General features: G+C 55.2%; 3 non-coding genes and 3 pseudogenes across 3 annotated transcripts; all 6 read right to left on the bottom strand.

Annotated features, from left to right (window-relative positions):
• Positions 1-1,704: 1,704 nt before the first annotated feature.
• LOC123629226 lies at positions 1,705-1,823 on the bottom strand. The gene has a single exon (XR_006731927.1). It is a non-coding gene; the product is annotated as a 5S ribosomal RNA (ribosomal RNA).
• A 1,191-nt stretch (positions 1,824-3,014) lies between these two features.
• On the bottom strand, positions 3,015-3,133 carry LOC123629159 (annotated as a pseudogene).
• Positions 3,134-6,589: 3,456 nt separating this feature from the next.
• On the bottom strand, positions 6,590-6,708 carry LOC123629225. The gene has a single exon (XR_006731926.1). It is a non-coding gene; the product is annotated as a 5S ribosomal RNA (ribosomal RNA).
• Positions 6,709-7,899: 1,191 nt separating this feature from the next.
• On the bottom strand, positions 7,900-8,018 carry LOC123629158 (annotated as a pseudogene).
• Positions 8,019-11,477: 3,459 nt separating this feature from the next.
• LOC123629224 lies at positions 11,478-11,596 on the bottom strand. The gene has a single exon (XR_006731925.1). It is a non-coding gene; the product is annotated as a 5S ribosomal RNA (ribosomal RNA).
• Positions 11,597-12,787: 1,191 nt separating this feature from the next.
• Positions 12,788-12,906, bottom strand: LOC123629157 (annotated as a pseudogene).
• Positions 12,907-13,191: the final 285 nt, after the last annotated feature.

The following is a 13,191-nucleotide window of genomic DNA, read 5'->3' as shown; positions in this document are numbered from 1 at the left end:
ATCACTGTGTTGGCTTTGAGGAAAACTCTTGCACACACCCTGCTGATATGGGAGGCGAAATTATAGGACCATTTGGAAAACACTGTAGCCTAAATGGAAATGAATAAACACTGGCATAATTCAGGAGCAAGCATATTCTCTGAGTAGCACGTACCAGAGAGAAGATAGGGCACATGTGACCAGGAAGCATCTAGGGTAATCCTCACGGGAGCCCCTTGTACACGGACCTACTCAAAGATCGGATAAAGATACTTCCGACTGATTCGTGCAGTGCCATTCTCTAGCAGCGCTGATGAACTGCAGCTTCCTGTGTAAGCGAGGAGTATTCTCCAAACAGAAGGTTTCCCCTGGCACACAAGTTACCCAGAAGGAATCCAGAATGGTTCCACATCTATTCTATAAACTGTGAAATTAACAAACTACCTCAATGAGATAGTCCTATAACAGAGAGCAAAAACTTTCAAAGGAAAAGCAAGGAAAAGGATGACAGTCGAGATGGGATTTGTTTGGGAGAAGCGTTTTTGTGGTTCCACGCCTTGAGAAAAAGATACACAGCGGCTTCCGACATATGCATCAACTCCCATTTTTATAAGGTGAGTGGTGGGGTTTTGGTACGGTTAATTCGATTTAATATAATAATCATAATGATAATCATGATCATTATCATCATTCTTTAACATATCCCTTTCCCAAATTAAAAGAAAAAGAGAAAGAAGCAGACTGTAAGTTTCTAGATATAAACCCTGTTTAAATGGGATTATTTATTAATGTGGGGGAAATGATTAGTTTGGGGACTCTGTGTCCGTCTATGGAGGACTACGGGATAGCCTCTCCATCGATGGGAGCCATCATGTACGTTTTTGCTAAGTTTTCCATCGAAGTTGGCACCTTTGCCCCGTAGGTGCTGTGTGGATTTTCTGTGACTTTGAATGTTATCCTTTTCAAGAATTGCATTCATTAGTGTGTATTTGCGAGGAAACAAGAAATATCGAAACTATCGATCGAATGTTGATTTCATCTAGAGCTATCTTGCTGGACTCACCTAGGATTTCTACAGGTCTCCCGCGCATAGGGGCAAACATTCTATTTTGAGAACCGTAGGAGGTGAGGAAAATGAAGAAAGGTGATTTTCCTTTCCCATATATTGTTAGTGTTTTCCCTTGTTGTAGTATGTTTTTGGAGCGTCTCTTGCAGTATCGAACAGAAGGATTTCCTATCGACACCCTGGTCTTGCTCGTGACTGTCCAAAGAATGCTTCTACCTCTTAATCCTTCAGAATATTTTCTAAAGATTTAGACGTTTGAAAAGTGTTTCTAGATGTCTTCGCATCTGGATTCTTAAGTTATGTTCCCGTGAACGGATAGCCAACTGTTTAGATTCTCTTCTTCTGCATATATGGATAGGATCCAATTTTTCCTTTCCCAGGGTGGTAACGTGGTCATCTCCTTGGACAACTTTAGACTGTGTCCTGAATTCAGAGCCGGTCGGTCCGAAGTTCCGGAGGCCCGGGCCTGCGGCAGGTGTGTGAGGGGCGGCAGCCTCGGGGACTGAGCCTCCACATCTCCAATCTGACCCTCTCTCCAGGGGCCACGGGGCGGGGTCCGGGCCGGCCGGGGGCGGGAGCCGGGGCGGGCGCGGAGGGCGAAGGCCCCCCCTCCCCTTCCCAGCCCAGGGGGGCGGGGCAGAAAGAGAGGCAGAGCAAAAAGCCTACGGCACCCGGGATTCCCAGGCGGTCTCCCATCCAAGTACTAACCGGGCCCGACCCTGCTTAGCTTCCGAGGTGAGACGAGATCGGGTGCGTTCAGGGTGGTCTGGCCGTAGACGAGGGCGGCCGCCCCCGGACGCCTCAAGAGGCCGAGCTGCTGCGACGCGTCCCTCCCTGCGCAGTCGGGTCCCTCCCGCCGCCCTGGCCCTTCGCTAGCCCACCTGCCCGGATCGGGGTGGGGGTGGGGGGCCAGGCGGAGCCTCACGGGTCTCGCGCGCGCACCCTCCCACCCCCACCCAAACCACGGACGCACCGCCGTCCCACAGCCCGAGGAGCAGACCCACGGGCACGCGCGCAGGGACAGGCTTCCACGCGTGGGAGCGGAGGGCCGGAGCCGGAGAGTGCGCGAGAGAGGGCCCTCCGCCGGCCCACGCGAGGGCACGGTGGGGAGGGGCTTTGGGGCGGGGCCGGGAGGAGGAGGCAGGGCCGTGCCTGCCGCTGGTCCGTCACCCGGAGGTCCTGAAGATCTGCAGTGTCCCCCCCCACCCCGCCACCCCACCCCCGTCCGGGGAGGACCGTTCTGCCCCGATTCCCCTCAGGGCCTGCGTGTGGCAGCAGCCCCCGCGCGGGGGCGGGGGGCGGCGCGGGGGGCCAGAGCCGGCTATCCTGTGGCCCGCTGGGGTGGGGTTTGGGGTGTGTAGCCAGGGGTCAAGGGGCCGGTGGGTGGTTTGGGTTTGGGTGCGTGCGCTCCGTGTGCTGTTGTGTGTCCTCTCTGCCCAGGTGGCCAGCGACTCGCCCTGTGCGGCGCGCCGGTGTGTCTCTCGGGAGCCCCGGCGGCGGCGAGGAGCCCGCCCGGCGTGAGGCCCGGGCCCGAGGCCCGGGTGTGCGGCGGAGAGAAAGTGCACGGTGGGCCGGGTGTCCGGGGGCCCAGGACACGGTTTGCCGCCGTGGGCTGTCCCGCGCCGGGTGTACGCGATGTCCCGGAGTGCGGGGCGGCGGGTGCGGGGTCGGGGGGAGAGGAGACCCAGCGGCACTTAGGGATCCCGCCGCCCGGCCCCGGCCCGGTGTGGGGCCCAGGGTTGGGGCTCCGCTGCCGGCCCAACGGAACGCCTGGGACGCTCTGCCGCTGCCGCCACCTGGCGGTGGTGCTGCAGCGGGGGAGAGGGGAGGAAGCCCCGGGCGGGGGCAGCGGGTCGCGCCGAGGGGGGGGAGGGGCCGGGGCCCGAGGGCGAAAGTGGGGGCGGGCGCAGAAGGCGGGGGGCCCCCCCACCCCCGACCCCCCAGCGGGCGGGACAAAAGAAGAAGCAAAAGCCTACAGCACCCGGTATTCCCAGGCGGTCTCCCATCCAAGTACTAACCTGGCCCGACCCTGCTTAGCTTCCCAGACCAGAGGAGATCGGGCACGTTCAGGGTGCTATGGCCCTAGACGGCAGCGGCCGTCCCCGGACGCCTCGAGAGGCCCAGCTGCTACGCGGCCCTCCCGGCCCAGCGCCCCCCACCCGACCCCGCGCCCTCCTGCTGCCCAGTAGCCTTCAGAGCCTCGCTCTCTAGCTGCTACATACACACCAAACACTCAACACTTTGCCACAAACACATACACCAATGACAACAAAATTCAAACACTCAATAGCACATCTATTCAAAGCACGGAGGACACAAACGGGAGGACAATGTGTGACTTGTCAGATTCTACAGACGTCAGGAGCCCACATGAAGGCTCAGGGAAATATTCCAAAGGAGTGTGACGTGGCTCAGAGCTCCTTGGACATGAGCAGACTGGCTTCGGCGGACGGCAGCTCTTACATTTTCACAGTGCAGCCGGAACAATAGAAGGTTCCTTCCTCGCCTTTCCTAGTTCATGCAGTAGGAACCAGTCCACGGTTCTATGGTGCATGGCTACGATTATTCTGTGGGATCCTGCAAAGAAGAAATGCTGTTGGTGTCTTTGGGTACTGGGAATCTGGGTGTGAGAGGAAGAGGTGAAATCGGTAAAGTAATGTAAAAAAACTCTCAGTTCTCAGTTTGAACTTGGATTATCAGTGTAAACTCAATGTGTTTTCCTGTAATTTTTTTTTCTTTTCTTTCTCTCTTTCTTTCTTTTCTTTTCTTTTCTTTTTTTTTTTTTTTTAAGTTTTTCCACGGTAAGTGCTGAGACATAGGTGCGAACTCGACACTAGTGCATTTCACCAGCCTCTAGATCGTGGTCTCCGCCAACCATCGTTATTAAACGGTCCTAAGACTTACTGGAGACATACGCTGACTTGAAGTCTGGGGCGGGAAACGCACGCTTCTCATACTGGGAAGCGCGGATGCTACCATATCCAACAGGACGAGGGTCACGTCAAAAGACACAGGAACCAGAATGAGTAGACTCCCGTTTGCCAAACACAGGACGGTTTGATCGCCAGCAAGTCTAATGATTGCAAGATATTGAAACACGTTAAATACGTTTAAATCCACGATGAAACCCCTCACAATGCAAAAATAGCTCGGGTCACTGCGGACAGCGGTAGGAAACAAAGGGAAATGGTGACAACCGGGGCTGCCCCCGACTAGTCGCGATGTATGGACACTCTTTCAAAAGACATCTCAACCCCTCACAAGGTATGGACTGTATTTGGACTGGATTCAAAGAAACTGAAATGAGCGTGTGTGTCTCAGGGAAACGCAAACATTGAGTACTTGCTGTTATCTCTAACACGGTGAAATTTTTACATGGAATAAGGTGGCTGTGAGTACCCTGAAAAAGGGAAGAAAGCCTCTACCTTTGATAGAAACATATTGACTTTTTATCGTTGGAGGGATATTATTAAGGGGATCATGAACTTAAGGTAGGAGGGGTATAAAAGAAACAAGATCTGGCCAGGGGTTGGTGATTTCTTGAGTCAGGGGAGTGAGAAAATACTCTACTATTCTTTCCGATTTTGTTTCTATTCCAAATTTCCCATCATGAAAAGTTTCCAAAGATACCATGAAGAGGGTCAAAAACAAGCTGCAAACAGGACAAGGTATCTGTAGCCCATATAATTGGCAAAATATTACTGTTACAGAATATCTACGTTTAATACGCTTAATACGCCTTTGGCCCCGTGTCCTCATTATTGGTCAAGGAAATGCAGAATAAAAAATGAAGCCAGATATAGTTTCCAACTCACCAGATTGAGGAAACTTAAGAAACTGATCACTGTGTTGGCTTTGAGGAAAACTCTTGCACACACCCTGCTGATATGGGAGGCGAAATTATAGGACCATTTGGAAAACACTGTAGCCTAAATGGAAATGAATAAACACTGGCATAATTCAGGAGCAAGCATATTCTCTGAGTAGCACGTACCAGAGAGAAGATAGGGCACATGTGACCAGGAAGCATCTAGGGTAATCCTCACGGGAGCCCCTTGTACACGGACCTACTCAAAGATCGGATAAAGATACTTCCGACTGATTCGTGCAGTGCCATTCTCTAGCAGCGCTGATGAACTGCAGCTTCCTGTGTAAGCGAGGAGTATTCTCCAAACAGAAGGTTTCCCCTGGCACACAAGTTACCCAGAAGGAATCCAGAATGGTTCCACATCTATTCTATAAACTGTGAAATTAACAAACTACCTCAATGAGATAGTCCTATAACAGAGAGCAAAAACTTTCAAAGGAAAAGCAAGGAAAAGGATGACAGTCGAGATGGGATTTGTTTGGGAGAAGCGTTTTTGTGGTTCCACGCCTTGAGAAAAAGATACACAGCGGCTTCCGACATATGCATCAACTCCCATTTTTATAAGGTGAGTGGTGGGGTTTTGGTACGGTTAATTCGATTTAATATAATAATCATAATGATAATCATGATCATTATCATCATTCTTTAACATATCCCTTTCCCAAATTAAAAGAAAAAGAGAAAGAAGCAGACTGTAAGTTTCTAGATATAAACCCTGTTTAAATGGGATTATTTATTAATGTGGGGGAAATGATTAGTTTGGGGACTCTGTGTCCGTCTATGGAGGACTACGGGATAGCCTCTCCATCGATGGGAGCCATCATGTACGTTTTTGCTAAGTTTTCCATCGAAGTTGGCACCTTTGCCCCGTAGGTGCTGTGTGGATTTTCTGTGACTTTGAATGTTATCCTTTTCAAGAATTGCATTCATTAGTGTGTATTTGCGAGGAAACAAGAAATATCGAAACTATCGATCGAATGTTGATTTCATCTAGAGCTATCTTGCTGGACTCACCTAGGATTTCTACAGGTCTCCCGCGCATAGGGGCAAACATTCTATTTTGAGAACCGTAGGAGGTGAGGAAAATGAAGAAAGGTGATTTTCCTTTCCCATATATTGTTAGTGTTTTCCCTTGTTGTAGTATGTTTTTGGAGCGTCTCTTGCAGTATCGAACAGAAGGATTTCCTATCGACACCCTGGTCTTGCTCGTGACTGTCCAAAGAATGCTTCTACCTCTTAATCCTTCAGAATATTTTCTAAAGATTTAGACGTTTGAAAAGTGTTTCTAGATGTCTTCGCATCTGGATTCTTAAGTTATGTTCCCGTGAACGGATAGCCAACTGTTTAGATTCTCTTCTTCTGCATATATGGATAGGATCCAATTTTTCCTTTCCCAGGGTGGTAACGTGGTCATCTCCTTGGACAACTTTAGACTGTGTCCTGAATTCAGAGCCGGTCGGTCCGAAGTTCCGGAGGCCCGGGCCTGCGGCAGGTGTGTGAGGGGCGGCAGCCTCGGGGACTGAGCCTCCACATCTCCAATCTGACCCTCTCTCCAGGGGCCACGGGGCGGGGTCCGGGCCGGCCGGGGGCGGGAGCCGGGGCGGGCGCGGAGGGCGAAGGCCCCCCCTCCCCTTCCCAGCCCAGGGGGGCGGGGCAGAAAGAGAGGCAGAGCAAAAAGCCTACGGCACCCGGGATTCCCAGGCGGTCTCCCATCCAAGTACTAACCGGGCCCGACCCTGCTTAGCTTCCGAGGTGAGACGAGATCGGGTGCGTTCAGGGTGGTCTGGCCGTAGACGAGGGCGGCCGCCCCCGGACGCCTCAAGAGGCCGAGCTGCTGCGACGCGTCCCTCCCTGCGCAGTCGGGTCCCTCCCGCCGCCCTGGCCCTTCGCTAGCCCACCTGCCCGGATCGGGGTGGGGGTGGGGGGCCAGGCGGAGCCTCACGGGTCTCGCGCGCGCACCCTCCCACCCCCACCCAAACCACGGACGCACCGCCGTCCCACAGCCCGAGGAGCAGACCCACGGGCACGCGCGCAGGGACAGGCTTCCACGCGTGGGAGCGGAGGGCCGGAGCCGGAGAGTGCGCGAGAGAGGGCCCTCCGCCGGCCCACGCGAGGGCACGGTGGGGAGGGGCTTTGGGGCGGGGCCGGGAGGAGGAGGCAGGGCCGTGCCTGCCGCTGGTCCGTCACCCGGAGGTCCTGAAGATCTGCAGTGTCCCCCCCCACCCCGCCACCCCACCCCCGTCCGGGGAGGACCGTTCTGCCCCGATTCCCCTCAGGGCCTGCGTGTGGCAGCAGCCCCCGCGCGGGGGCGGGGGGCGGCGCGGGGGGCCAGAGCCGGCTATCCTGTGGCCCGCTGGGGTGGGGTTTGGGGTGTGTAGCCAGGGGTCAAGGGGCCGGTGGGTGGTTTGGGTTTGGGTGCGTGCGCTCCGTGTGCTGTTGTGTGTCCTCTCTGCCCAGGTGGCCAGCGACTCGCCCTGTGCGGCGCGCCGGTGTGTCTCTCGGGAGCCCCGGCGGCGGCGAGGAGCCCGCCCGGCGTGAGGCCCGGGCCCGAGGCCCGGGTGTGCGGCGGAGAGAAAGTGCACGGTGGGCCGGGTGTCCGGGGGCCCAGGACACGGTTTGCCGCCGTGGGCTGTCCCGCGCCGGGTGTACGCGATGTCCCGGAGTGCGGGGCGGCGGGTGCGGGGTCGGGGGGAGAGGAGACCCAGCGGCACTTAGGGATCCCGCCGCCCGGCCCCGGCCCGGTGTGGGGCCCAGGGTTGGGGCTCCGCTGCCGGCCCAACGGAACGCCTGGGACGCTCTGCCGCTGCCGCCACCTGGCGGTGGTGCTGCAGCGGGGGAGAGGGGAGGAAGCCCCGGGCGGGGGCAGCGGGTCGCGCCGAGGGGGGGGAGGGGCCGGGGCCCGAGGGCGAAAGTGGGGGCGGGCGCAGAAGGCGGGGGCCCCCCCCACCCCCGACCCCCCAGCGGGCGGGACAAAAGAAGAAGCAAAAGCCTACAGCACCCGGTATTCCCAGGCGGTCTCCCATCCAAGTACTAACCTGGCCCGACCCTGCTTAGCTTCCCAGACCAGAGGAGATCGGGCACGTTCAGGGTGCTATGGCCCTAGACGGCAGCGGCCGTCCCCGGACGCCTCGAGAGGCCCAGCTGCTACGCGGCCCTCCCGGCCCAGCGCCCCCCACCCGACCCCGCGCCCTCCTGCTGCCCAGTAGCCTTCAGAGCCTCGCTCTCTAGCTGCTACATACACACCAAACACTCAACACTTTGCCACAAACACATACACCAATGACAACAAAATTCAAACACTCAATAGCACATCTATTCAAAGCACGGAGGACACAAACGGGAGGACAATGTGTGACTTGTCAGATTCTACAGACGTCAGGAGCCCACATGAAGGCTCAGGGAAATATTCCAAAGGAGTGTGACGTGGCTCAGAGCTCCTTGGACATGAGCAGACTGGCTTCGGCGGACGGCAGCTCTTACATTTTCACAGTGCAGCCGGAACAATAGAAGGTTCCTTCCTCGCCTTTCCTAGTTCATGCAGTAGGAACCAGTCCACGGTTCTATGGTGCATGGCTACGATTATTCTGTGGGATCCTGCAAAGAAGAAATGCTGTTGGTGTCTTTGGGTACTGGGAATCTGGGTGTGAGAGGAAGAGGTGAAATCGGTAAAGTAATGTAAAAAAACTCTCAGTTCTCAGTTTGAACTTGGATTATCAGTGTAAACTCAATGTGTTTTCCTGTAATTTTTTTTTTCTTTTCTTTCTCTCTTTCTTTCTTTTCTTTTCTTTTTTTTTTTTTTTTTTTTTTTAAGTTTTTCCACGGTAAGTGCTGAGACATAGGTGCGAACTCGACACTAGTGCATTTCACCAGCCTCTAGATCGTGGTCTCCACCAACCATCGTTATTAAACGGTCCTAAGACTTACTGGAGACATACGCTGACTTGAAGTCTGGGGCGGGAAACGCACGCTTCTCATACTGGGAAGCGCGGATGCTACCATATCCAACAGGACGAGGGTCACGTCAAAAGACACAGGAACCAGAATGAGTAGACTCCCGTTTGCCAAACACAGGACGGTTTGATCGCCAGCAAGTCTAATGATTGCAAGATATTGAAACACGTTAAATACGTTTAAATCCACGATGAAACCCCTCACAATGCAAAAATAGCTCGGGTCACTGCGGACAGCGGTAGGAAACAAAGGGAAATGGTGACAACCGGGGCTGCCCCCGACTAGTCGCGATGTATGGACACTCTTTCAAAAGACATCTCAACCCCTCACAAGGTATGGACTGTATTTGGACTGGATTCAAAGAAACTGAAATGAGCGTGTGTGTCTCAGGGAAACGCAAACATTGAGTACTTGCTGTTATCTCTAACACGGTGAAATTTTTACATGGAATAAGGTGGCTGTGAGTACCCTGAAAAAGGGAAGAAAGCCTCTACCTTTGATAGAAACATATTGACTTTTTATCGTTGGAGGGATATTATTAAGGGGATCATGAACTTAAGGTAGGAGGGGTATAAAAGAAACAAGATCTGGCCAGGGGTTGGTGATTTCTTGAGTCAGGGGAGTGAGAAAATACTCTACTATTCTTTCCGATTTTGTTTCTATTCCAAATTTCCCATCATGAAAAGTTTCCAAAGATACCATGAAGAGGGTCAAAAACAAGCTGCAAACAGGACAAGGTATCTGTAGCCCATATAATTGGCAAAATATTACTGTTACAGAATATCTACGTTTAATACGCTTAATACGCCTTTGGCCCCGTGTCCTCATTATTGGTCAAGGAAATGCAGAATAAAAAATGAAGCCAGATATAGTTTCCAACTCACCAGATTGAGGAAACTTAAGAAACTGATCACTGTGTTGGCTTTGAGGAAAACTCTTGCACACACCCTGCTGATATGGGAGGCGAAATTATAGGACCATTTGGAAAACACTGTAGCCTAAATGGAAATGAATAAACACTGGCATAATTCAGGAGCAAGCATATTCTCTGAGTAGCACGTACCAGAGAGAAGATAGGGCACATGTGACCAGGAAGCATCTAGGGTAATCCTCACGGGAGCCCCTTGTACACGGACCTACTCAAAGATCGGATAAAGATACTTCCGACTGATTCGTGCAGTGCCATTCTCTAGCAGCGCTGATGAACTGCAGCTTCCTGTGTAAGCGAGGAGTATTCTCCAAACAGAAGGTTTCCCCTGGCACACAAGTTACCCAGAAGGAATCCAGAATGGTTCCACATCTATTCTATAAACTGTGAAATTAACAAACTACCTCAATGAGATAGTCCTATAACAGAGAGCAAAAACTTTCAAAGGAAAAGCAAGGAAAAGGATGACAGTCGAGATGGGATTTGTTTGGGAGAAGCGTTTTTGTGGTTCCACGCCTTGAGAAAAAGATACACAGCGGCTTCCGACATATGCATCAACTCCCATTTTTATAAGGTGAGTGGTGGGGTTTTGGTACGGTTAATTCGATTTAATATAATAATCATAATGATAATCATGATCATTATCATCATTCTTTAACATATCCCTTTCCCAAATTAAAAGAAAAAGAGAAAGAAGCAGACTGTAAGTTTCTAGATATAAACCCTGTTTAAATGGGATTATTTATTAATGTGGGGGAAATGATTAGTTTGGGGACTCTGTGTCCGTCTATGGAGGACTACGGGATAGCCTCTCCATCGATGGGAGCCATCATGTACGTTTTTGCTAAGTTTTCCATCGAAGTTGGCACCTTTGCCCCGTAGGTGCTGTGTGGATTTTCTGTGACTTTGAATGTTATCCTTTTCAAGAATTGCATTCATTAGTGTGTATTTGCGAGGAAACAAGAAATATCGAAACTATCGATCGAATGTTGATTTCATCTAGAGCTATCTTGCTGGACTCACCTAGGATTTCTACAGGTCTCCCGCGCATAGGGGCAAACATTCTATTTTGAGAACCGTAGGAGGTGAGGAAAATGAAGAAAGGTGATTTTCCTTTCCCATATATTGTTAGTGTTTTCCCTTGTTGTAGTATGTTTTTGGAGCGTCTCTTGCAGTATCGAACAGAAGGATTTCCTATCGACACCCTGGTCTTGCTCGTGACTGTCCAAAGAATGCTTCTACCTCTTAATCCTTCAGAATATTTTCTAAAGATTTAGACGTTTGAAAAGTGTTTCTAGATGTCTTCGCATCTGGATTCTTAAGTTATGTTCCCGTGAACGGATAGCCAACTGTTTAGATTCTCTTCTTCTGCATATATGGATAGGATCCAATTTTTCCTTTCCCAGGGTGGTAACGTGGTCATCTCCTTGGACAACTTTAGACTGTGTCCTGAATTCAGAGCCGGTCGGTCCGAAGTTCCGGAGGCCCGGGCCTGCGGCAGGTGTGTGAGGGGCGGCAGCCTCGGGGACTGAGCCTCCACATCTCCAATCTGACCCTCTCTCCAGGGGCCACGGGGCGGGGTCCGGGCCGGCCGGGGGCGGGAGCCGGGGCGGGCGCGGAGGGCGAAGGCCCCCCCTCCCCTTCCCAGCCCAGGGGGGCGGGGCAGAAAGAGAGGCAGAGCAAAAAGCCTACGGCACCCGGGATTCCCAGGCGGTCTCCCATCCAAGTACTAACCGGGCCCGACCCTGCTTAGCTTCCGAGGTGAGACGAGATCGGGTGCGTTCAGGGTGGTCTGGCCGTAGACGAGGGCGGCCGCCCCCGGACGCCTCAAGAGGCCGAGCTGCTGCGACGCGTCCCTCCCTGCGCAGTCGGGTCCCTCCCGCCGCCCTGGCCCTTCGCTAGCCCACCTGCCCGGATCGGGGTGGGGGTGGGGGGCCAGGCGGAGCCTCACGGGTCTCGCGCGCGCACCCTCCCACCCCCACCCAAACCACGGACGCACCGCCGTCCCACAGCCCGAGGAGCAGACCCACGGGCACGCGCGCAGGGACAGGCTTCCACGCGTGGGAGCGGAGGGCCGGAGCCGGAGAGTGCGCGAGAGAGGGCCCTCCGCCGGCCCACGCGAGGGCACGGTGGGGAGGGGCTTTGGGGCGGGGCCGGGAGGAGGAGGCAGGGCCGTGCCTGCCGCTGGTCCGTCACCCGGAGGTCCTGAAGATCTGCAGTGTCCCCCCCCACCCCGCCACCCCACCCCCGTCCGGGGAGGACCGTTCTGCCCCGATTCCCCTCAGGGCCTGCGTGTGGCAGCAGCCCCCGCGCGGGGGCGGGGGGCGGCGCGGGGGGCCAGAGCCGGCTATCCTGTGGCCCGCTGGGGTGGGGTTTGGGGTGTGTAGCCAGGGGTCAAGGGGCCGGTGGGTGGTTTGGGTTTGGGTGCGTGCGCTCCGTGTGCTGTTGTGTGTCCTCTCTGCCCAGGTGGCCAGCGACTCGCCCTGTGCGGCGCGCCGGTGTGTCTCTCGGGAGCCCCGGCGGCGGCGAGGAGCCCGCCCGGCGTGAGGCCCGGGCCCGAGGCCCGGGTGTGCGGCGGAGAGAAAGTGCACGGTGGGCCGGGTGTCCGGGGGCCCAGGACACGGTTTGCCGCCGTGGGCTGTCCCGCGCCGGGTGTACGCGATGTCCCGGAGTGCGGGGCGGCGGGTGCGGGGTCGGGGGGAGAGGAGACCCAGCGGCACTTAGGGATCCCGCCGCCCGGCCCCGGCCCGGTGTGGGGCCCAGGGTTGGGGCTCCGCTGCCGGCCCAACGGAACGCCTGGGACGCTCTGCCGCTGCCGCCACCTGGCGGTGGTGCTGCAGCGGGGGAGAGGGGAGGAAGCCCCGGGCGGGGGCAGCGGGGTCGCGCCGAGGGGGGGGTCGGGGTGGGGGGGGGCCCCCGCCTTCTGCGGGCGGCAGAAGGCGGGGGCCCCCCCCACCCCCGACCCCCCAGCGGGCGGGACAAAAGAAGAAGCAAAAGCCTACAGCACCCGGTATTCCCAGGCGGTCTCCCATCCAAGTACTAACCTGGCCCGACCCTGCTTAGCTTCCCAGACCAGAGGAGATCGGGCACGTTCAGGGTGCTATGGCCCTAGACGGCAGCGGCCGTCCCCGGACGCCTCGAGAGGCCCAGCTGCTACGCGGCCCTCCCGGCCCAGCGCCCCCCACCCGACCCCGCGCCCTCCTGCTGCCCAGTAGCCTTCAGAGCCTCGCTCTCTAGCTGCTACATACACACCAAACACTCAACACTTTGCCACAAACACATACACCAATGACAACAAAATTCAAACACTCAATAGCACATCTATTCAAAGCACGGAGGACACAAACGGGAGGACAATGTGTGACTTGTCAGATTCTACAGACGTCAGGAGCCCACATG

This window comes from Lemur catta (assembly GCF_020740605.2).
Source record: "Lemur catta isolate mLemCat1 chromosome 20 unlocalized genomic scaffold, mLemCat1.pri SUPER_20_unloc_1, whole genome shotgun sequence".
NCBI lineage: Eukaryota > Metazoa > Chordata > Mammalia > Primates > Lemuridae > Lemur > Lemur catta.
Note: the sequence above shows the minus strand (reverse complement) of the source record. Positions and strands in the feature narration are given on the sequence as shown.